The 25,132-nt window shown below is 36.9% G+C and overlaps 1 long non-coding RNA gene across 33 annotated transcripts; it reads right to left on the minus strand.

Moving 5' to 3' along the window:
- Positions 1-1,919: 1,919 nt before the first annotated feature.
- LOC111912780 (uncharacterized) lies at positions 1,920-6,253 on the minus strand. 33 transcript variants are annotated; one of them, XR_006185766.2, is made up of 11 exons: positions 6,048-6,253; positions 5,889-5,949; positions 5,553-5,814; positions 5,247-5,461; positions 4,982-5,081; positions 4,754-4,845; positions 4,518-4,607; positions 4,403-4,425; positions 3,259-3,781; positions 2,234-2,333; positions 1,920-2,107 (listed from the first exon to the last, which is right to left on the minus strand). It is a non-coding gene; the product is annotated as an uncharacterized LOC111912780 (long non-coding RNA). The 33 variants fall into 33 exon arrangements; XR_006185764.1 differs by lacking the exon at positions 5,889-5,949 and having other exon boundaries at positions 3,259-3,333; positions 3,685-3,781; positions 4,530-4,607; positions 6,043-6,253; XR_006185762.1 differs by lacking the exon at positions 5,889-5,949 and having other exon boundaries at positions 3,259-3,333; positions 3,685-3,781; positions 6,043-6,253.
- Positions 6,254-25,132: the final 18,879 nt, after the last annotated feature.

The raw sequence follows: 25,132 nt of genomic DNA on the forward strand, positions 1-25,132 counted from the left end.
CCATTGTAGACATGCCTAGTATTCCAGCCCAAGGCTGATTGGGCCAGGCATGAGTATAGTATATGTGCTTTGTTTGTGGTTGTACTTTTAGGAAAACTCACTAAGCTTTGGCTTACGTTTATTGTTTCAGGTACTTTGGATGATCGTGGAAACTGGAAAGGAAAAGGTGAGACTATACACATCCCCTTGTTTTGGATTTCATGATTTTGGGAATACTCTGATAATTATTAAACATTTTGAAACAATAATATTGTAAACATTTATGATTATGGGTGTGTCCTTGAAAAGTTTTAATTTGTTGTGATTTTTGAGTATGTTACACTGTGTATGTGTTGAGACTTCGGATAGTCTCCAGAGTTACTGATAACCCATGGGGCGTGCTATTTGCCCACTGAGACTTCGGGTAGTCTCCAGGGTTGCTGATAACCAATAGTTGTTTTATATGTTGTGTTGTATGTGATATCTTGGGAAACTTACTAAGCTTTGTGCTTATAGTTGTTGGTTAAATGTGTTTCACGTACTTCTAAGGATCGCAGGAAAGTGAAGACTTGATTGTACACATTCTCTTGGAGATTTTGTTACTGAATATTTTGGAACACTCTCGTATTTTGATGTGGAATTTGTATTTGATATTATGACTTTTTTAGATGGTTATTATGAAAACTATTTTTTATGGGTTTGAAAATGAAATTTTCGTTTGAAGATTTGGATGTTACGTAATCAATATTACTTTTTGTGTTTCTTATTGTTTATTGGTTCTTTTCAGGAATATGTATAAAATTGACTTAAATTCAAGTCTGTTTTTGCACCAAATTGTTTATTTAACTATTTAAGTCATGGTTTTGCTTAAAAAAATGTTTAATCAACTACAAGGTACTTTCTTGAAATCCATTTTCCTAAATTGGATTATTTGTTCATTATTACTACAATTGCAATGTTTAGTAATGATTTACACTTCTTTCTATTGTAAATTTGTTAAGCATTCGCAAATGGATTTAATGTTTGGTTTGTATGGTGTTTTTAAATAATAGGACAATGTATTTTTATTTTAATTTTGGTTTTTCTATAATTTGTATCATTTTCACCGGAAGGGCAATGTGCTTTATTTATTTTTATTTTTTTGGGTTCCCACTAACTTTGTATCTACCAATGTACTTTAATTTTTTTATTGCGTTTGTAAATAGGCGAATTGCTGAGAATAACAACATATTTTACAGTAACTTACCAATTCAGACAATGTATTATAATTTCACACAAAAACATCTTCTAATCCTCACAATGTAGAGAGAACGCTTCTAACATTATTAGTTTTTTAGTTAAAGTTAAAAAAAGAGTTTTAAAATTTTACTCGAGTTTTTTATGTATGACTCGAGTTTTTTTTTTTTTACTTTGGGAAGAAACTTTTTCTTTTAATTCAAGTTTTTTGTTAAATTCTAAAATCTCTTAAATTTGAAATGTCAAACGTATAAAACACTGTAAATTTGCTTTTGACAGTTTAGATTCATACATGTTGTGTTTTTGGGTTCATTTTAAATACCAACAATTTTTATTTTCAAATAGTATTAAGGTTAGTAATTATAATCTATATTATCACTATTTATGATAGATGTTATATTCAAACTTAAATCAAATTTTAATAATATTATATTTGATATACTATTTAAAAAGTTGGCTGCTAGTTTATAAGCAAATTGATAAAAAATGATAGTTTATAGAAAAAAAATCAATAAGTTAGTTGTAAGATAAAAAATAATATGAAATACCATTTAGGATTATGAGTTTACTATAATTAGAACTAGGTGGGGACCCCCGCGTTGCGGGGGTCGGATGCCGACAATTTTTTTCTTTGTTTGTTCTTTGTAAATGTCATTCGGTCAACTATTTGTTTATAGTTTGAGTTTTGTTATGGGGCAAGTCAATTTAAAAAACATACATTGTCCCATTTTACTCTTATGAACCCTTTTAAAGTTGTATTTTTATATAAGTTCATAAGAATCATTTATATAAGTTCATAAGAATCATACAGCTTTCCTAATTGCACCTAGTCCAAATACGACCACTGTAGTTCCAGTTTTTAAATTTGCAGCTTTCCAAGCAACAGCTGCCCCTGAAAAAAAAAAAGTATTTTCATAAACTCAATTTCCCAAATGCATGATCTATTAATGTTCATTCATTTTATTACCAATCTATATATTAAACGTAGTAAAAGGCACATAAAAATTAACAAAGTTACCCGGTGATACTACAAATCAACGAAAAATGGCGGTGACAAATTCACCTAAAAAAAGCTTTATTCTTGACATGTAGATTCATGTAGATATTCCAGCGAACAGCTGTTGTGCAACAATAAAAAATAAAAATAAAATTAGAAAATGTAATCTTAAACAACAAAAAAAATGGTGAACTTGTGAAATCGGAGATCAAATCCGACGGCTGGTGTATCCATGGTTCTTCTTTCCTAAATGGGAATGCACTTGAGGCATTTCACTAGTAAAAATGGAAAAAAAAAAATACATATAAATTGAAAATATGTTGCCATTTGGGTCATTTTACTTGTAAAAATGGAAAATGCACCTAATAGCAATGTAGTTTGGTTTTTGAAAAAAAAAATAAAAGAAATTACAAAAAAAAAAAAAACTGAAAAAAATGTGTAAATTTAAAGCTCATTGCTATTTATTGCATTTAGCAGCTAAAGATGGAAAAACAAAAAATGACTATGTACTTTGTTTTTTGGGAAAGGAATAAAAACAAAATGCAAAGTATATCGCTCTTTACTCAATTTACTACTTAAATATATTCAACATCAATCTGAGTTCAAAACCGTTGAAATAGAAAATGATTAACTATAAAAACGATATGCAAGAGTTGTGTCATCCAAAATTGTTAAATTCAAATATTTTTAAGTATAAAAACATTATGCAAGGGCATTTTCGTCCAAAATTGTTAAAAAAAATTAACTATAAAATTAGTATGCAGGGGCAGTTTGGTCTAAAACTGTTAAAAACAATTTTCTTAAAGTTTAAAAACAATATGCAGGGGCAGTTTCATCCAAAAATCGTAAGATCAAAATATTTAACTATAGAAACAGTATGCAGGGGCAGTTTGGTCCAAAAATGTTAGAATAAAAAATTTGAAACTATAAAAATAGTATGTAGGGGCAGTATAAACCGGTTGAAGAGTGACATCCCAAGTTACACCAAAGCATGTATAAAGTGCGAAATTACTTTAACCACTGTATAGTTGGTTTTGAGAACTGACCTAAGTCCTTCGCTTTCTCTTCTTGATAAGCAAATGCACATCCAATCTTTTACATAGAAACATTGACCATTTGATCTCATGTCACATAATGAAGAGAAAACAAAAAGGTTAAAATTTTCTATAACCAATAGAAAACTCCAAGTAAGTTGCTATTATGGGTAAAAATTAAAGCATAGAGGTTAAGTACGTTGCTGTTTCTAGCAATAAAAAAACTTTAAAAAAATCAAAGGGGAGGTGGACAACGAACCGGTAATAAACAATTGTATTAAAATAAGGAAATTAAGGATTCTTTTTGTACTGTATTGAAATATGATATTAGGATCAGGAAAAATGAGTTTTTTTTATGAAAATCTCGGAAAAAAAAAAAAAAAAAGCGAAGATTATTGAAAATATTGGAAAAAAAGCGAAGGGTTTGCATTTCCTTACCACATTCCAACATCATCTAACCCATGACATACTTACGTAATGCGTATAGCAACAGCAGAAATATTGTTGCAGTTTGTTCGGTTCTTCATTGTCATACCTAAACGACAAAATACATGATTTTATTAAATGTGGATATACAGAGTCGAATGCAAATTTGCTTAGTATAACATCCTATTTTATTTTAATAGATCTACCCAATTATATGAAGGTTAAAGAAATAAATGCAAAAAAAGAAAAAATCATTACTACAATTCGTTGGCACAAAACCTGTAAACATTAATGGAGGAGTCGTTGAGAAGTCTATGATGTAATGACTCATTGAAACCATATTAAAGTTAAATTCAAAGGAAAAGTGACAAAAAAAATATAGAACTTTGAGTCATTCCAATTGAATTTAATAATATTCATTGTAATTTGGACATAAAGAGAAACATGATTATCCAACAACCATAACAACTCGATGTAAACCAATTTTTCATGCTATCACAAAACATATTTATTTACAGTTATTTAAAAATATTAGAAAAGAATGTTGGGCTGAAACATAAGTAAAAGGATTTATAAATTAAAACCATTTGTTCGTTATAGCTTGTGAGAGCAGTACAAATTCAACCATATACAAAATGGTGCCTTTATAATTTTCTATGGTGTGCCGATTTCCCATAAAAAATTGTTAAATATTTATTAAAAAAACCCTAATTTTGTAACGTAAAGTTACCTTTTTCCTTAGCTTGAAAACACCTACATCAGAACCAACTGTAAGAGTTTTTAATAGGGAAAACGATTGTTTTTTACACATATAAAAATGCAATCATGATACAAAGAATAGCAACCTGATCCCTTACTTCAAAATTCTTCATGTAATTAGTTGTTGGCTCCAAGTCTCCTCACGTCAAACCCGTTTTGCAACATCCATGTCTGTGCTGCTATGAGCAATAGCATAAATGACATATCTACCTTTTATTTGAAATGAATAGGTTGTAATAAAAAAAAGTTATGGTGGTTCTCTTCCTTTGTTGATCAAAACAACTATCCAAAATAGTAATAATAATAATAAGAGTTTTTTTACCTTCGCATTAAATCCTCAAAAATATTATGGAAGGTACATGGTTCTTCCAACCACTTAGATCATTTGTTGACATATAATGCAATTCAAGATCCCTAAAATTCCATAACATCATGTAAATTTAAAAAAATAATAAATAAACGGTTTAAGTAAACCAACGGTAAGAAAAATGTTAATAACTCTTAATCCAGATTTCCCAATCAAAAGTTTCCACATTTAATCTCTGAATACCTTCTGTCCAATACAATTACTTGTTCTCCATAATGAATTATAATGATTTCTAGCGGTTGAATCTTCCATGTGGTCATCTATTTTTGCTCTTTTCTGTTTTCTAGAAAGTTTGAAAAGTTTAATACAAAATTACAAATTAAATGAATTCTGAATTTACATAAATTTGTTTGACAGTAATAGTGTTATGAAGATTTAGAACACACTGCCACAACGTTCCATTTAACAACAATATTGAGGGACAACCCCATCTGAATTCAACATATACCTTTGAATTCAGAAGCTTTCACCATATATAAAATGCCAGCAGGATTTGTAGATGCAAATACCAATATGTTTGTTGGAAAAAACCCCATCTTCCTTCACCTAAACACAGGTAAACACTAAACAGATGATGTAATTAAGAAATCATGAGAATACCTGGTCTCGAAAATGAAGATTAAGGTCACTGTGTATGTGAATATTTCCCACAATTACTGTAACCTGCATCCACAAGTCAGTGTCAGTCCCAAAGACACCTCAGACTCAAATTAGACAGCCTGTATGAAGGAAATATAAGAAAAATGAAACTGACCATCGAGATAGAAACCCCAAACACTTTACAAAATCAAAAGTAGCCCAAACTAAAAACCCTCTTCGTGGAATCACCTATGACCATAAGACGAAATTCTCTATTTTCAGGTTCAAAAATTAGAACGCCACTACCAACACGATTTTATGATTAAAAACTCCGCCTTCACAATATCTTCAATCTCTGATGACTTCGATCCCAAACCTACCGATGAAGGGTTCGCCAAATCAAAAATAGTCGGTAGCCCAACCCAGAAAAGATTAACCTGAAAGTTACAAATATGTAAGAAACCACCCTGGTCATGGTAAAAATACACACAAATTCGAAGTAAGAAACCACCCTGGTCATGGTAAAAATACACACAAATTCGAAGTAAGATACCACCCTGGTTTGGGAAGATCTGTGAAGAAGACAGAAGTTGAGCGGAAGACCTTGGGGAGCGAAAACTAAACTAAACATCGAGAATCGTTAAGCCGTAGATGAAAGAAATTACCTTACCAGGTGGAGGTGGAGGTCGAGTGGGGAAAGTCGTTGCTTGGAAGAGCATCAGACCTTGGAAGGAACTCGAAGGCAGAAGTCCATATATGGAGGCTGTGGATTTGCAGAGGAGCGAAAGTAAGGAATGGCGAAAACCTGTGGAAAAAACGGTGGTTTCAAGCAGAAGGTTTGGATAAGGAGTAAGGACGGTGGAAAGAAGAAACCGGAAGGATCTTCATTTGAAGGATCCGGATAAAGCGTTGACTATGGTTAAGGAATTAAACCCATACCTGGTTAGACACTATTCCTTGTTCAATTTTAATATATATATATATATATATATATATATATATATATATATATATATATATATATATATATATATATATATATATATATATATATATATATATATATTGTATTTGGAATATTCTAATAAACAACTTTAAAAAATAATAAAATAAATAAAAAAAAATAAACTTTTATATATTACATGCCAAAAGCCCAAAACAACCTAAATCATATCGACGGTGATTACCTTTTGAAGCTAAGTAAAATGATAGATGTTTTATTTACAAGTACGCTAATTTTCTTTCTACTGCATCTATATAGTTGATTTTCACTAGTTCATATATTAACATAGTTTCATAGAGATTATTCTATGGATTGATTAACTATTAGTTTATGAGTCAATATTCTTAGTTTTTATTAGCTCGGAGATCTTTATTTTTTGTTCAATGAGTAGATCCATTTAATGTTAGTGACGATGCTAATCTCCCTCGCTCTCGGATATCCCCTACCATACCTCCCATAGTCGATCCCCAAAATTCGCATGCGACTGTGGCCAGGTCCCAGCAACCTACAGTCCCACAGACCCAACCTTTTGACTCGGATGCCACTTCAGTTGAGGTCGAAAAGACCATTGTTGTAGGAGAATTAGTTGGCTTCCAGGTTGGGAACATATTTGGCCAACTAAAGCAGATGATTAGAGCCCGAGGAGTGATTATTATTGATCAATGAATATTCTTTCCAATAACATTCGTGGAATTGGGTGTGAAGTAAAAAGGAGTTGGATCAGAGAATGTCGTCTTCAAAACCACGCTTTCTTTGTGGGGCTCCAGGAAACAAAATCCATGGAGGTTAAAAATAAATTAGACAGGTATATTTGGGGTTCTCCAAATTTTCAATGTGAGATCGTTGATCCATCGGGGCTCTCTGGTGGAATTGCTTCCATATGGGACCCCTCCCTCTTAAAGGTCTCAGACTCAATAAAAGGTATCGGCTTCCTCGCAATCAAGGGTATATGGCTCAAGTCGAGAAAAAAATGTTGTTTTGTGAATGTGTATGCCCCGCAAGATCCAAGGAGGAAAAGGATATTGTGGTCAAATCTGTCCGATCTTATTAATTCTGACCCTGACTCTTGTTGGTTCGTCTTTGGCGACTTTAACGTAGTTCGCTTACCTGAAGAAAGACTTGGATCCGTCTTCTGTCAAAGTACCTTTCATTTCAATAATTTCATCAACTCCCTTGGTTTATTGGAAATTAAAATGGGGGGTCGAAGATTTACGTACATGAACTCATCTGGGGATAAACACAGTAAACTTGACAGATTTCTTGTCTCCCTAAATACTATGGATCTCTGGCCACATCTAAATGTCACAGCCATGCCGAGGGTGCACTCTGATCATTGCACTATTCTCATGTGTGACTCTCAATTAGATTTCGGTCCATCCCCATTCAGATTTTACAAGTCTTGGTTAAAAGATCCAGGTTTTGAAGATATATTAAGGAACGGATGGTTAATTTGCAATATCTCAAAGAATCGGATGCTCTTATCCCCCTTATCCCTTGTTGTAGGTAAACTGAGAAACCTTAAAGAGCATATCAAAGCATGGAGGAAAAAATTGTAGAAAAATCTAGAAAGGAGATGGAGGTGCTCACAAAAAGAATAAATTACATCGATCTCTTGGCTGAAAAGAGTCAGGTAAATGGAGAACTTCTGAGAAGTCGGCAGATGGCCCATCAGAAAATCATGGAAATCGAGTCCAGGCGTATCGAAGACTTAAAACAAAAATCTAGGACAAAATGGGCTCTAGAGGGTGATGAGAATAGTGCGTTTTTTCATGGTCTTATTAACAAGCATCAAAGATCTCAAAGGATTAACGGCATCAAAGAAAATGGCTTCTGGATAAACGAACCTGGTGCAATCAAAGAGCTGGTCTTTAAGCACTTTGCTGGGAGATTCACTGAGCCGATCAAATCACGTCCTAAGTTCCTTAATCCAAATTTTAAAAAACTGCCCCCCCCTCCCACGTGATCACGTTCCTAGAAGAGCCTTTTTCATTTGAAGAAATCAAATCTGCCATTTGGGCTTGCGGCTCGGATAGGGCCCCAGGTCCTGATGGTTTCTCTTTCACCTTTCTAAAACAACATTGGGAGGTGGTTGGAAGCGATCTATACCTTGCAGTGAAACACTTCGAAGCCACGGGGCACATTGACAAAGGCTGCAACTCCTCCTTTATCACTCTCATCCCGAAGGTTCAAGACCCGATCACAATGAATGATTTCCGCCCAATTAGTCTCATCGGGTGTTTGTACAAAACAATCTCAAAGGTCCTAGCCGAACGACTAAAAAAGGTGGTACATTTGGTGGTTAGCAAAACTCAGACTACTTTCATTAAAAACAGAAATATACTTGATGGGCCTCTTATTTTAAATGAAGTTATCGGATGGATAAAGAAAAACAAAAATAAATCATTTACTTTTAAAGTAGATTTTGAAAAGGCTTTCGATAGTCTTAGCTGGGATTATCTGGATTCAATCATGCAGCAAATGGAATTTGGGGTCAAATGGCATTCATGGATTCTAGGTTGCTTATCGTCTGCTAGAGTCTCGATAATTATTAACGGGTCAGCAACATCAGAATTTCATATGGAGCGTCGGGTTAGACAGGGCGATCCATTATCCCCATTTTTGTTCATCATTGCAGCAGAAGGGCTACACATCACTATGGAAACAGCGAAAGAAAAAGGCATATTTGTAGATATCCGGCTCCCTCGGCATGGTCCTGAAATTTCCCATCTACAATATGCCGATGATGTAATTTTTATGGGTATGTGGACTTTGGAAAATACAAAAAACCTGATTAGAATTCTTAGATGCTTTGAGCTGTCTTCAGGTCTTAAAATAAATACGTCAAAATGCAAAGTATATGGGTTTGGTGTCCAGAGCTGCGAGTTGGACCTGGTGGCCCGGAGTCTCAACTGTTCAGTTGGTTCTCTTCCCCTTACTTATTTAGGGCTTCCAGTGGGTGCTTCTATGGCAAGAGACACGCATTGGAAACCTATAATCGAGAAGTTTCAGGCGAAGTTATCTAGATGGAAAGCTTCCACCTTGTCGTTTGGAGGTCGTTTGACCTTATGTAAAGCAATTCTGAGCAGCCTTGGTTCTTACAACTTTTCTATATACAAGGCTCCTGTAAAGGTTATTAAAATGCTTGAAAGGATTCGGATGAGATTCTTTTGGGGCGGTTGCCTTGAATCAAGGAAAATGGTCTGGATTACTTGGGGAAAGACACTAGCAGCTAAAGATAGGGGCGGTCTAGGAATTGGTAGTTTAAAGGCTTAGAATTTGGCTCTAATGGGGAAATGGTGGTGGAGATTCAAAACACACCCTGACAGCATATGGGCCACAGTGATAAAGTCCATTCACGGACTTGATGGTGGCTTTTCCCGTCCTACGGCTGCAAAAAGGAGAAGTAATTGTTGGGGGTCAATTATTTGTCTACCAATATCGCTTGGGAAAGATCAAGTGCCATTTTTGAATTACTTTCAGCAGGTATCAAACGTGGACGGCTCTTTAAAATGGATTTGGACGTTCGATTCGTCAAGGGTATACTCGGTGTCGTCCTTGAGATCCCATATTGATAATCTTGTTCTTCAACACAGCAATGATACATGGTTATGGAACCCGCTGGTTCCGAGGAAGTTAAACATTTTAGTGTGGCGTGTTAGGCATGGAAAACTTCCATGTATGGAGAACCTCTTCAACCTCGGCATCGGCTCTAAAAATTTGTGCAAAATGTGCAATGCAGCCCCGGAAACAGACGATCATATTTTCGTGGAGTGTCCGGTATCAAAAGAATTCTGGGCACAAGTGTGCAGTTGGTGGCAAATACTGGAGCGATATCCTAGTTCCTGTCGAGATTTGTTAGATTGCAAAAACAAGCTTGACGGTCATCAAAGGTTGAGGGATTTCCATGAAGCTATAATGCTAGTTTTCATGTGGGTAATTTGGAGGTTTAGGAATGGCAAAGCTCATTCCCTCAACTCAATATCAAAATCGGTGCTGGCATATGAGGTGCAAACTCTCTCACATCTATCGATCAACGCTCGTCATCGGAGAGGGTTGCAGCTAAGGTGGTTAAATTGGTGTTGTGACCCAATTCTAGAGTGTTATGATAGGTTTTGATTTTCCTTCTTTCATGTTGTTTTGTTTGTATCTTTTGTTTTGAACATTTGTGTTTTCCTCTAGCCTCTCGCTAGTTTCTTAATATATGCCTGCCGTTCAAAAAAAATAGAAAAAAAAAACATACACGACATTTCATTTATGATGATCGGCATCAACCCAACTAAAAAGTTAAACAATTATTAAATTTGGTTAAAAGTACTCGTAACTAATTTCCTTTTGTATCAAAACAAGTACATATTTTTTGTTCACAAAGTACAGTATCATACTTAATCCATAAGTTTTTGGAGTTCTAAGTATTGGTTTTTTTTTTGTAATACCGATAAATAATTGGGTCCAAGTGCGTTGCAAACAAATAAATTTTTTATTTGATAAGTTGAACTCGATAGTCGACATATAAACATTAAAAAAATATCTATTGTAACCAACTTAAGCTATTATAATGGGTCAAAATAATTTATTTGAATGAAATTAATTGATGGAAGTAGAATATAATACAGTTAAACCGTAAAAATAATCAAACTATAATGGCTTTTTCTATATATTTTCCTAGTTTTATGCACATTTTCAAACAATTCTTTCTCAAACATCACAAAAATAAATTATATAGTTGACCACTTGACCTAAAGCAGTAAAGGTAGTCTTGGACTCTCGGTTTCTTTTAAGTAATGTTCTTGTTTACACTTTACAACTTGAAAGTCCAAAACACTCTTCATGGGCTTCTTTGGTACCTTGTTTATTGGGGCTTTATGTAATCCCCAAAGCCGAAAGGCGTAAGTGACAACATACTCAATTTAATACGAAGTGAATTTAAATTTGGACTGCGCTGGTCTGAGCAATACGGCCCAAATGACTCGCACGTTGAAATTAAGTACATGAAGTATAAAAAATGAATTACTAAGAAGGTTATAGAGCTAAGGCCAACATTAATTTCAAAATTAAAACTTAATTTTATAGATAGTATACTATTGAATTATGGAGCGAAGTGTCACCAATCGAGGTTCTAGAATTTTCCAAATCGATCAACAAGATGGTAGAATAAGTAAATCTATCATAAGTCCCTAGAACGACCTAGAATTCTATAGGACACCAAAGTATAGAATAGAATTGTGTAGAAATTTGTATATAGATAAGGATCTTGTTAGAACGATCTAGAATACTCAGGAATATTTGAAACCTAGAAACTTCCCTTTGAGGAGGTGTAGAATGCCTATAAATAGGGGGAGGACTCATTTGTCTAAACCATCAAAGAAGTTCTCTTGTAAGAAGTTAAGTTGTATAAAGAAGCTCTTTTCTTAGAAGTGTTCCTTGTCGTTCCTCTTGCTTCCTTTAATCGTTAATACATTTGAGCCATCGAAGTTAGCCTGACTTAGTCGGAGGAAACACTAAGTGGCACACGATGATTGAAGCATCCCGTGACACGTGGTATCAGAGCCACGTTCGTACAAGCAAAAGATCATGGCTACGGAAGGAGGAAGTAGTGAAGTAGCAAACGTGCCTCTTGTCGTCAAGGAGAAAGGAAGAAAGTCCAGGAAGAGGGACCAATCGATAGATGTCCTGGCAAGCTTAGAGAACAAGCTTACAAGGACAAAGATTAACGTCGGTGAGATCCTTGAATGGAAGGATACCGTCGATCAGTTCGTTGCCGAGATAAGTAACACGAGCGATAGATTGAAGGAGACCATTGGTATCATCAAGGGAGAAGTCCTTGGACTTATTAACACCCTGTGGATTGAGTTCCGTGAGAAGGTAGCTACTCTAGAAGCCTAAGTAAATTTGTGCAAAACCGCAATTGCTGGAGGAGCAAGTATTAAGACGACGCCACATGCCGATGCACCTAAACCCCTGAAGTACGGAGGTAAGCGTGACCCTAAACTTCTTGAAGAATTTTTCTGGTCCATAGAATGTTATTTCAATGCAATCGGGGTAAAGGACGAAAAGCCTAAAATAGACACGGTCGTCCTATACCTATGTGAGAACGCCGCCCTATGGTGGAGGCGGAAGTATAACGACATAGAAAAAGGGCTATACACCATAGAGACCTGGGATGAATTCAAAAGGCAACTCAATAAGCAGTTTTGTCCCCATAACGCCGAAGATGTAGCGATGAAGAAGCTTCGAGGACTGAAACACATTGGGTTGATTAAAGATTATGTGGCAGAATTTACTGCTTTAATGCTTGAGTTGCCTGAATTATAGGAAAAAGACAAGTTATTTTATTTCCAAGATGGACTACAATCTTGGTCTTATAACGAGCTCAAGCGAAGGAATGTCCAAGACGTTGATGAAGCTATTGTTGTAGCGGAAGACCTTATGGACTTCCGAAGAGATGCCCCGATTAGGAGGACTAGTGGGGGAGATAAAGTCACACCAAGGCCGTCACCAAGGGAAGATAGACCCTCTGTCAAACCTTCATTTTTCAAAGGAAAGGCGATCGAAGGAGGGACTCGTAAGGAGGTGAAGTGTTATTTATGTGACGGTCCCCATCTAATAAGAGATTGTCCCAAGAAGAAAAGTTTCAACGCCATGGTCTTTGAAGATGAAAATGAAGGAAGGGATGAAGCGCAACTAAGCTCGATGCGTCTCCTCAACTCAGTGGCTAAGGAAGAGACAAAACCAAAGAAAGGAGGAGGCCTCATGTTCATAACGACAAAAGTAAACGCAGAAACCACAAGAGCCCTAGTTTATACAGGTGCGTCTTACAACTTTATTGCTGAAGACGAAGCAAGAAAAATGAATATTATATATAAGAAAGAGAAAGGATGGTTGAAAACAGTAAACTCCCCATCCGAGCCAATCCTTGGAGTTACTCATAACGTGCCCATCGAGATTGGAGGATGGAAAGGCACCATAGAATTAACAGTAATCCCTATGGACGATTATCGTATGGTGTTAGGGATGGAGTTTCTAGATGAAGTATGCCCATTTTCCTTTGAAGACCAAACCATGTGTCTCACTAAGGACTCTACGATTCACATCGTACCCTTAGAAAGACATAAGACATAATCTCGAATTATCTCCGCCATGCAATTAAATAAAGGACTCCGAAAGGGCGAAACGACGTTCTTAGCCACATTAAAAGAAGAAGTTGAACTCTCCAAGTCGGAAGTTCCAAATGAAATCAAGAAGGTATTAGAAGAGTTCAAAGACGTAAAGCCATTGGAGTTTCCAAAGAAGTTACCAACGAGAAGGGAAGTTGACCACGAAATAGAACTTGAACCCGGAGCCAAGCCACCAACGATGTGTCCTTATAGAATGGCTCCACCAGAGTTAGAAGAACTAAGGCGACAGTTAAGAAAGTTACTAGACGTTGGGTTCATTAGACCTTCCAAAGCCCCGTTTGATGTGCCAGTGTTATTCCAGAAGAAGCATGACGGTAGCTTGAGAATGTGCATCGACTATCGAGCACTAAATAAGTTCACTGTGAAAAACAAACACCCTATACCTTTGGTAGCTGATCTATTTGATCGACTAGTAAGGGCACGTTGGTTTTCAAAGTTAGATCTGCGATCAGGATAATGGCAAGTGCGTATAGCAGCTGGAGACAAACCGAAGACGACGTACGTGACAAGGTACGGATCATTCGAGTTCTTAGTAATTCCCTTTGGTTTAACTAACGCACCTGCCACATTTTGCACTTTGATGAATAAGATATGCCACCCATTCTTGGACAAATTTGTGGTGGTGTATTTAGACGACATCATAGTGTACTCTGAGTCGATAGAAGAGCACATCGAACACCTACGCTCGGTTTTCAAAGTACTCAAGGAAAACCAACTATATTTAAAAGCGGAGAAGTGTTCCTTCGCCCAACCTGAGGTATCCTTTTTAGGGCATAAGATTACGGATGGGAAGATCCATATGGACAAAGACAAAGTACGCGCTATCAAAGAATGGGAAGCACCAAAGAACGTGTCTGAACTATGATCGTTCTTAGGGCTAATTAATTATTACCGAAGGTTCATATCCAACTACTCGGCTAGAGCAACACCGTTGACAGAGCTCCTAAAGAAAAAAATGACTTGGCAGTGGACGGAAAAGTGCCAAAAGACTTTTGAAGACCTAAAGAAAGTTGTCATGGAAGAACCAATCTTGAAGCTACTAGATTATTCCAAACAATTCCAAGTACAAACTGATGCTTATGACTTTGCTATTAGGGGTATTAATACAGGACGATCACCCTGTGGCATATGAAAGTCGAAAACTAAGTGAGACGGAACGAAGATATCCAGTCCATGATAAAGAGATGACAGCCATTATCCATTGCCTTCGTGTATGGAGACATTACTTACTTGGAAGCCGATTCGTAATCCAAACAAACAACGTTGCCACGAGTTGCTTTCAGAATCAGAAGAAGCTTAGTCCCAAACAAGCTTGATGGCAAGATTTCCTGGTTGAATTCGACTATGTTATGGAGTACAAGCCAGGGAAGACAAACGTGATCGCAGATGCACTAAGTCGCAAAGCGGAGTTCGCAAACATCACCAGAATAACCTGTGATCTTTCTGACCGAATTAGAGAAGGATTAAACCACAATCCACTAACCAAGAGTTTGATGGAAATGGCTATGCAAGGGAAAACCAGGAAGTTCTAGATTGAAGACGGACTTCTACTCACAGTCGGAAATCGTATGTATGTTCCTAGGTGGAAAAGCTTAAGGAAGGAAGTCTTAAAAGAATGTCACGACTCAAAGTGGGCAGGGCATCCAGGGACACACCGAACCAAGGCCATCATAGAACAAAGTTAATACTGGCTAAGAATGAGAGATGATGTTGACGCTTATGTGCGAACTTGTCTTATATGTCAGCAAGACAAGGTTGAGCAAAGCAAGCCAGCCGGCTTGTTAGAACCACTACCGATCGCCGAACATCCTTGGGAAAGTATCACCATGGATTTCATCTCGGCTCTACCCACATCAGAAGGATGTGGCTCGATAATGGTGGTTGTAGATCGCTTCTCAAAGTACGGGACTTTCATTGCTACTCCACGAGACGCCGAAGAAGTTGGTCGATTATTTTTCAAGCATGTAGTAAAGTACTGGGGACTTCCTCGTAGCATTATCAGTGATCGAGACCCGAGATTCACAGGGAAATTTTTGGAAGGAGTTATTCAAACTCATGGGATCGGAGCTCCACTTCTCAACAAGCTTTCACCCACAAACGGATGGCCAAACAGAAAGGGTGAACCATCTTTTAGAAATTTACCTTTGACACTTTGTTAGTGCTAATCAGAAGAATTGGGTGAAGTTATTAGATGTCACCCAATTTTCGTATAACTTCCAACAAAGCGAGGCTACAGGGCAAAGTCCCTTCCAAATTATAATGGGACAGCAACCATTGACGCCTCAAGAGTTGGCTAAAGCTTATAAAGGGTCTAGCCCACCCGCATATAAATTTGCGAAAGGATGGAATGAATAACGTGATATAGCAAGATCATACTTAACAAAGGCAACTAAACGTATGAAGAAATGGGTAGATACGAAAAGACAACCACGAGAATTCATATTGGATGACGAGGTAATGGTCAAATTCCCACAAAGAATGTTTAAATCCACCCGACAAGTGCACAAGTCCCTAGAAGGACCTAGAATAAGTAATAATCTATCATAAGTCCCTAGAACGACCTAGAATTCTCTAGGGCACCAAAGTATAGAATAGAATTGTGTAGAACTTTGTATATAGATAAGGATCTTGTTAGAACGATCTAGAATACTCAGGAATATTTGAAACCTAGAAACTTCCCTTTGAGGAGGTGTAGAATGCCTACAAATAGGGGGAGGACTCATTTGTCCAACCATCAAAGAAGTTCCCTTGTAAAAAGTTAAGTTGTATAAAGAAGCTCTTTTCTTAGAAGTGTTCCTTGTCGTTCCTCTTGCTTCCTTTAATCGTTAATACATCTGAGTCATCGGAGTTAGCCTGAATTAGTCGAAGAAAACACTAAGTGGCACACGGTGATTGAAGCATCCCGTGATAGAAGGCCGGAAAATATAGAAGGAAAGATGATTAAATTGTGAAAAATAATAGTCATATCAACCTTGTATTTTTTAACAAGAACCAAATCTATATATACTTTAAATTAGATATTATATTAACTATATTATAAAACATATTTAACTTTTTTTTGAAAATTAAGAGATACATGTTTATAACTTAATATACAATTTTTTTATGCACAAATCATTTATCTTTTTATGAAAAAAAATAATTATGGTAAAAAATAATCAATGAAAATATTTAAGGAAGGAAACATCAATTAAATTTTATTTCTTTTTAACATGGAGATAAAATTATATGAAAAAGTCAACCATCAAAATTGTATAAGTGGACTAAAAAGTAATAAAGCTGAGATATTTTATCGTTTCATATTCTTGTCACTTGATTCACCACACTTCACGGATTCACGTTCTTTTAACATATTTCAACTTCGGTTTTAATATTTTAGTTTATTTTTCTTTCTTATTCATCTTTGAAATCGAAGCTTCATAGGAAGGATTTTCTTGTAGATTTCGAAGGGTGTTTTTGGTTTTAGAGGTGGGATTATCACATAATGGTGGGTCTCTACATCCTTGATTTTTCTATTAGTTGTTTCTATCATGACTAAGCATTCTTTTTATTCATGATTTTCCATATATCTATGTATATTTTAAGGTTTTGACATGAAAAAATTGTGCATTTGTATTCTTGAATTTATAAATGTCTGTGTATATATTAAATTTAGGGATGAGCAAAGGAACCAACCCGGCTAGAACCGGCTCGAACCAGGCCCAGCCCTGGAACCGAAGTCGACTGAAATTTAGAACCGAACCAGACCGCCGGTTCTACCGGTTCCTGGTTCCAACCAGTTCTTGTCGTGTATTCAATATTGGAATCGTTCCTCGAGAAATAGAGACATATGGTTCCAGTTTTTGACGGTTCTATCGGTTTTTGTCGGTTCCACCGGTTCCAGGTCTACTTGTTCTAGTTCCTACCAGTTCTCGGTTCTAAAACTCCATAAGAATATCGTCCCGATCCCAGCCCGGTCAGTTCTATCCGGTACCGGTTCCGGCCGGTTCCCCGGTCCAAATGGTCATCCTTAATTAAATTTGTATATGGTGGGCATATTCTCTTCTCTTTAGTGAATTTTATAGAAAAATTGAAGTGGATTTTTAATAAACTGCATCGATATTAAAACAATGGATATTATCTATTATCTTTTGCAAAATATTGATGGGTTGGTTGGTTCAAGCTCCTCAAGAACAAGGATCTCTTTTTATTCATAAAATATAATTATTCTTGGTTGTTACATTTAAGTCCATGTATTTTTTTGAAAGCTTTTTTTTTCAGGTTGCTCAATATCTATAATATGTGTGCCATGAAACTTATTTAGGTTTATCTATTTTTATTAATAAGAAAAATTACTTTTCGTTATCACTGAAATTCCACATAACTTTTTCATAAATTGGTTTATTTTAGGTTCTCACGGTTCCTTTTTAGGTATACGATGAATGAAGAAAGTGACATGTTTTGCGTTTTGATTTCTTTGTTTTGGTATTTTTGGTCAAGACTACTAGAGTTGATTGTGATTTTACCATTGATCGAGAGGTAATAAAATATAGTCTGTTTTCTACCCTAATTTCTAATCTTCTTTGTTTGTTCTATTTACGGCTCTCATGTTGAATTAATTTCAAATAACTTAACCAGTTGTGCATGACAACCTCCATGTCCAACTTAGTTGTAAAATTTCACCACCTAATTTATAGAATTTGTATTTGATTGAATGTTAATTTTAAAATCTCATATAGATTATGCATGGTGCAAGACTAAGTTGTTCAGCTACTAAATCCTATTACATTTCCATATATGGTTAATCATTAACTTACATTGATTATCTTTTCCACATTACATTACATAAAGTATTTTCCATATCATAGGTGAAAACCTAAAATAGATAAATATGTTTTTTTAAAGAATTTTAAGTTTTGTTGTTGAAGGTGTAAATACAATATAACAAACTACATATTTCACAATAATATTCATAAGGCAGAAAATAAAGAATGTATGGAAAAGAAAATTGGTGTCCCAATTTAAAGTTGTAACATCCCAAAATTCAAGGCCAAAAATTTTATTTTTAAATAAGTTATTATAAAACCATAAGTATAAAATCGTCAATAATGACATTCCATGTCAAAACCCAAGTGTCAATAATCAAAGCATTTTGTCATAAAATAATATCAGAGTGTAATCCCAATGATCTTATGTGCGGAAAGCATAGTCCAATGCGCTGCGATCGAGCCGACTCCTTTCCTTTGAAAATGAAGTACCTGAAACCAAAACGGAAAACCGTAAGCACGAAGCTTAGTGAGTTCCCCCAGCATACCTCATACCATTTATTAACATACATAGCCAAGCATACTTGGATGCTGGCCTCCCCTTCGGTCTATTTCAACTGGATAATTGCCTAGCATATCTGGGTGTTGGCCTCCCCTTCGGCCTCTTTCAACCGGATAACTGCCTAGCATATCTGGGTGCTGGCCTCCCCTTCGGTATCTTTCAACCGGTAACCAGGGACTATTTCACCCTTACCACTAACACATAATAACATACCATAACATACATGAAGTATACTGTCAGGCATATCTAGGTGCCCGATCTACCCCTTCAGTATCTTTCAACCGGTATCTGGGGACTATTTCAACCCCTAGCACTGCCACATAATAACATAGCATACTAGCACATAAAACATACAGATAGTGGCATACCAGATAATTAATCACACATACAATCATCTAACTACAAGCTCCTACTAGTGGGTCGGCATTATGGCCTTAGACCCACTTCTACTGGAAGGTAACTCACCTCACACTGCTGAAGTCCCGCAGACCCAACCCCAATTGTTGGATGACAGGTTCCCGAACTGTCAACATCAAAATAACACTCAATTAATAATTAGATTCCAATACATAACCATAAGTCCATGCTTGGGGTAAATACTACTTTAACCCCAACTTAGCTTGATTCAAGCCCAAGGCCCAAAACTCAACTATGCGTCAAAGCCCAACATATGGCCCAATTTTCCAAATTGAGCCCAAACCTTTACATGGTCTCACTCTAAGCCCCAACCATTTATTCCAGTTCAACATTTGACATTCTAATCGCCCAATCTCATATAATCATTAAGGCCCAAACTATGGCCCATCTATGGCCTAATTTTCTAAATTGGACCCAAACGCTCATCTGGGCCTTACCCTAAGCCCATCAACATATTTAAGTCCATATGATTATTCTTGGATGGCCCATTAATAATCCAATTACCAAAGCCCAATGGAAAGGCCCAACTCAAGGCCCAAGTGGAATTAGGGTTTTCACATAAAATGATGATTAGGGTTAAGTCTTCCTACTTAACTCATTAAGGACTTAATCCATTAAGTCCCACATGGCCTTAGGTTAATTTGAAATGATTATTAATTAATATTTTAAGCTCATTAAATAATTCCGATGCGGTCCCGATAAGTCCCAAATTAGGATTTCATGGCATTAGGGTTTTCCAAACCCTAATTAGGGTTTCCAACCCATCTTAGCCCAATAGGCCCAATAGCTAGGTCCTTTGACCAATTAGGGTTCATTAGGACCATTAGGGTTTCACTAATCCCATTAGGGCTTCATTAGGCCCATTAGGGTTTCAAGTATCCCAACCGAATCAAACATGACAAGGCACCGCCACCCGACACGGCGGCCGGCGGCGGCAGCCACCACCTCACGATGGTGGTTAGGGTTTTCTTTTTATTATTCTAATCTCTAATTACAAATTACAAAGCTTTAATCCCAAAAATAAAATACATACACAACTAAGCTAAACACACATACACATAACCACCTTATGGTGGCCGACGATGGTAGATAGTGGCAGCCACCACCGTGACTTTCTTGGCCACATAAACGCCCCATTCATGAACTAACACTCATACCACAAGAACTAGAAGTTGCAACACCCTTGAACCCACGTGAAACACAAACTCGATTAGAGCACAAAACGCACCCACCAACAGTATACCCACAACCACGCACATACAGTGGCAGTGGCTTGAGACGCAACAAACAAAGATGGAGGAAGGGTAGCGACCCGAGCTGTAGCGGCAACAGTGGATAGAAGCGGCGGTTAACGATGATTGAGGCCAGCGGCGGACGACGCGACAAATGAATAGGGTGGCAGTCGATCAGAAAGAAGCGGATGGAGTTGACGTCGGAGCTGCAGTAGCAAGCATCAGAACGAACAACCACCGTTCACCGACGATGGAGATGGAACACTAGCAGCAGTGGTGATACATTTGCGATTCTCATCGGCGATTGGGGCGGCGACGGTGTTGGACGGTTGACAGGTCTCATCGGTGGCAACGCCTTCGACCACGGACGCCATCCACTTTGGCAACCACGGCTGACCAGCAGAACGAACATGGTGGCGACCGGTGACGAAGGAGAGTAGCGACTAGTTGGGGGGAAAGATGGCGGATGTGATGTTTTGTTAGGTTTAGGGTATGATAACCGGTGGGGTTAGGGTTATATACCCCAATCCTAAAGATTTATCCCATAATTACATAATTGGTCCCTCATTCTATTACTCTTTCTGATTAAAGTCCAGCATTTACCATTTGTACCCTGCCTCCTGAAACCTTTACAAATTAAGTCCAAATATAACAAAACAACCCCTCCCTCAACAAATCCTTTTTATATTTGGTCCGGAATTCACTCTTTAGCCCTCAACATTCCAAATTCTTTTCAATTTAAGTCCAACGATCAAACTTCAGCCATGTTAACCTTTTTAGTCCCTCCTCCTCTCATTCTTTTCAACCTAAGTTCCAATAATTACCCCATAATCCTTTCCTTTATAAATATTCACGAAACCAATCTGAAACTTACACTTTTAATCCCTCGACTTCTAAAATTGTGACAATTAGCTCTTCGAGACCATCCTTTGATATATAATTATTTATTTTAGTGCTATTATTCGTTCATTAATTTATTTATTTATGTAATAAATAAACGGGGTGTTACAACTCTCCCCCACTTAAATTAGATTTCATCCACGAAATCAATCCTTACCATTCCTTACTCGCCCACCCACTCTAATAACATGGTAACCATCTTGGGCACACCCTGGCCTTTCCAGGGTAGCCGTGGCCAATCTTTGAAAAGCCCTAAAATTCCACATATGAACAACATTCTTGTAACTGAATCATGTCTACTTCATCTAAAATATGTAGCCTCGAGGTGGTCTGACTCCCTGACAGGCCGCTCATACTGAACAATTATTGATGAAACCATCCTACTTATCCCTCAACTGACTACTCAACTTCTGATAACTCGAGGTTCCCACTACAAAACAGGGTCACAGACCCAATTATCCATGCAGATCACCTATATTTGGCCAAGGCTCAGATACTTCCGTTGTGAGTGACTTGTCACTTTCCAGTCAACCAACTATTCAATTTGTATGCGTAACCTAAAACACCATTACTAATACTGCCCAATCGTTGAAACTGCCTGAAACAACATGTTGCTACACCCGACTGGTGGGTACTATTGTTCCTTCTGCATCCTAACAACGTACTTATGTTATCTATCAGCCTAGTGAACGCTACGGCTACACCTGCAGACTTACAACACTTCTCACACTATCTAATCGCTAGTGAATGCTATGGCTACCCCCGCAGTCTTACAACACTTTCCATATTACCTGATAGCTAGTGAATGCTACGGTTACCCCCACAGTCTTACAACACTTTCTATATTGGCCGAACATGCACTCGACTAGGGTTGTTCACTATTTGGATAAAACCGAAATGTCCAATTGGACAATTTGGATTGGACTATTTGGTTCGGATATTCGGATTTTTGGATTGGATTTCACCAAAACCGAATTATTATTTTGATTTCGGATTGGTTTTGGTTTATGAAATAAGAACCGAATAGTCCAAAAAAACCGAACAACAATTTATTATTTATTTATTTTTAATATATCTATAATTATTTATTAATTTTATAATTTATTTTTTTCAAAAAAGTTCAAAAAGGTTCACATAATAAACAATTTAATATGCATTTTCTCTCAAAAGTTTTTTATCTATTAAATATTAAATTATAATATCCCTTCTTACTAGTTGTTTATAAATTTTAAATCACAACTAAATAATTTATTTTTGCATCTTCATTAAAATTTAGATAATATTATAATTATATGTTGTTTTAAATTGTTCTGACTTTTGAAAACCGAATTACAAAAACCGATCCAACCGAATTGTAATTGGATTGGATCGGATCGGATTTGAATTTAGTTTGGACAATTCGGATCCATATTTTGAAAACCGAAATCAATTTGGATTTACTTAATTGGATCGGATCAAACCGATCCATCCAAACGAACACCCCTACACTCGACCTAACACATAACTGAACTTGATTCCTAACTGGAGCTCTAGACTGGTTCCCAAAACATGTTATTTGATGCCAAGTAAAAGCACAAACCCAACATTCAAACGTTTTCTAAACTTTGACTCTCCCAATCTTTAATCAATACAACCACTCGACCGCCTTCCTCCCTGATGGGGATGCGAAAATAATCCTAGTCTCACACCTATTTCTGCTTCTGAATACCTGATCGATTCTTCCCCACTTAGTTTCAGCTCAGTCTTCACTGCTGTAACGCCCGTAGATCAGGGCTAGTCAATTTAGAAACAATAAGCGTCAAAAATGACTTTTTGATGGAAGATTATCTAGAAGGATTAATCTTAACCAAGTTGTAGTATATGTCACAAGGTTTCCGTGCATATAAAGAACGCCAAAATCCGAGTTATAACGAAGAAGTTATGGCCCGTCGAAGTTTCGCGACAGAACCGGCACGACGCAATGCAACGTAAAAAGTGAATTTACGTTAGAGCGGTATTTAGCCGAAGCAATCTAAATGAGAATCGAAGATCTCATTGTTGGTATCGAAGCGATAAAAAGTTAGGCGAGAACGGACGTCAAACGAAGAAGTTATGAATTTATAACGAAAGTTTATGCCGCGGCCTATTAAAAATAATTAATAAAAATAAAGTCAAAATTAGCCGACGGAGTCTAAACGAAAGTTGTAAAGCGTAGTCTCACCTTCGCGTGGATATAAAGAACGTCGAAAACGGAGTTCGTATGAAGAAGATATGAATTTCCGAAGATTATTAAATAATTTGTATTTATTTTTAATCTTTAATTCGGAAGCATTATCCGAAGGAGTCACCGGTCTGATCCGAGGTACGCGCCGCGTACTCGAGTACGCCCCGCGTACTCCGAAAGTGTCGACATCGCAGCAAGTGGCTTCGGATGACGAACGCAGTGACGTTTTTCGGACCAGTACGCCCCGCGTACTGGCGTACGCCCCGCGTACGTGCGAGGCTCAGCCTCTATAAAAGGAATCCGAAGGCAGCCGATAGTTTTGCCAATTTCTCCTCTTCTTTCTCCCATTTTGCATCGGTTTGCGTGCCAGAAATACCCCGAAGCCCCGGTATTGTTCTCAAGCCCCGAAGCAAGTCCCGAGATCCCGAAGATCCCGAGAAGTGCGGTTCCCGAGCCGAAGCTCTGCCCGCGAGAAGTTCGATTTTTGAAGAGATCTTCCAGATCTGCTGAGGATTACTACTTCTGCAAGTCGTAGTGCTGTCCGATCATCTTCTGATCAAGTGAGTGTATACTACCTTTCATAAACACAATAATAATACGAGTTTGGTTTGAGTGTATTAAGAGTATTGTTGTTTATAAGTGTGAGTGTGTAGTTATTTTCTTCTAACGCATAATTATTAAGTATTTTCGTTGAAATACGTGCTACGTGGATAATATAAAGTTGTTTATATGGATGGATGTATAGTCCCTTTCATAAACACGGGTATAATACAAGTATTGTTTGAATGTATTAAGTGTACGTTTGGCAGAGTGTATGGTTACTTTCTTCTAACACATAAATATGAAGTATTTGGTATAAAATACGTGCTATGTGTTTATATATTGTTGTTTATTTGAGATGAGTATGGCATGAATGTTTTATATAGTTTTAAAATGAGATAAACTGTATGTGTATTCTAGATCTACAAATATGTTGGGTAGAACATGGGTAGATGAGATAGTTGGTATGTGATGAAATGATGAGGTATGAAAGATGATTAAGAATGATATTGGTAGATGCACCAATTAAAGAATGTCATAAGACTAGCAGATGTGCTGTAGAATAATATCGGTAGATGCACCAAGTAGTGAATGTCGTAATCCTAGCAGATGCGCTTATAGGATAATGTCGGCAGATGCGCCAAATAGAGATTGTCATAATAAAAGCAGATGCGCTTATAGAGTGATCCTAGCAGATGCGCTTATAGGATATTGTTGGCAGATGCGCCAAACAAAGATTGTCATAATAATAGCGGATGCGTTTATAGGGTAATCTTGGCAGATGCGCTTATAAGATAATGTCGGCGGATGCGCCTAAAAGAGAATGTCATAAACCTGGCAATCGCGCCTCATAGTGTATGACGTAATCCTGGCAGAGGCGCTTAAAGGATAATGTTGGCAGATGCGCCTTATGTAGCAATGGAAGTTTGTGTAAATCCCTTAGGTCAATCCTTAGGAATGAAGGAATGACGAGTAGTT

This window comes from Lactuca sativa, chromosome 8 (genome assembly GCF_002870075.4).
Source record: "Lactuca sativa cultivar Salinas chromosome 8, Lsat_Salinas_v11, whole genome shotgun sequence".
Taxonomy (NCBI): Eukaryota; Viridiplantae; Streptophyta; class Magnoliopsida; order Asterales; family Asteraceae; genus Lactuca; species Lactuca sativa.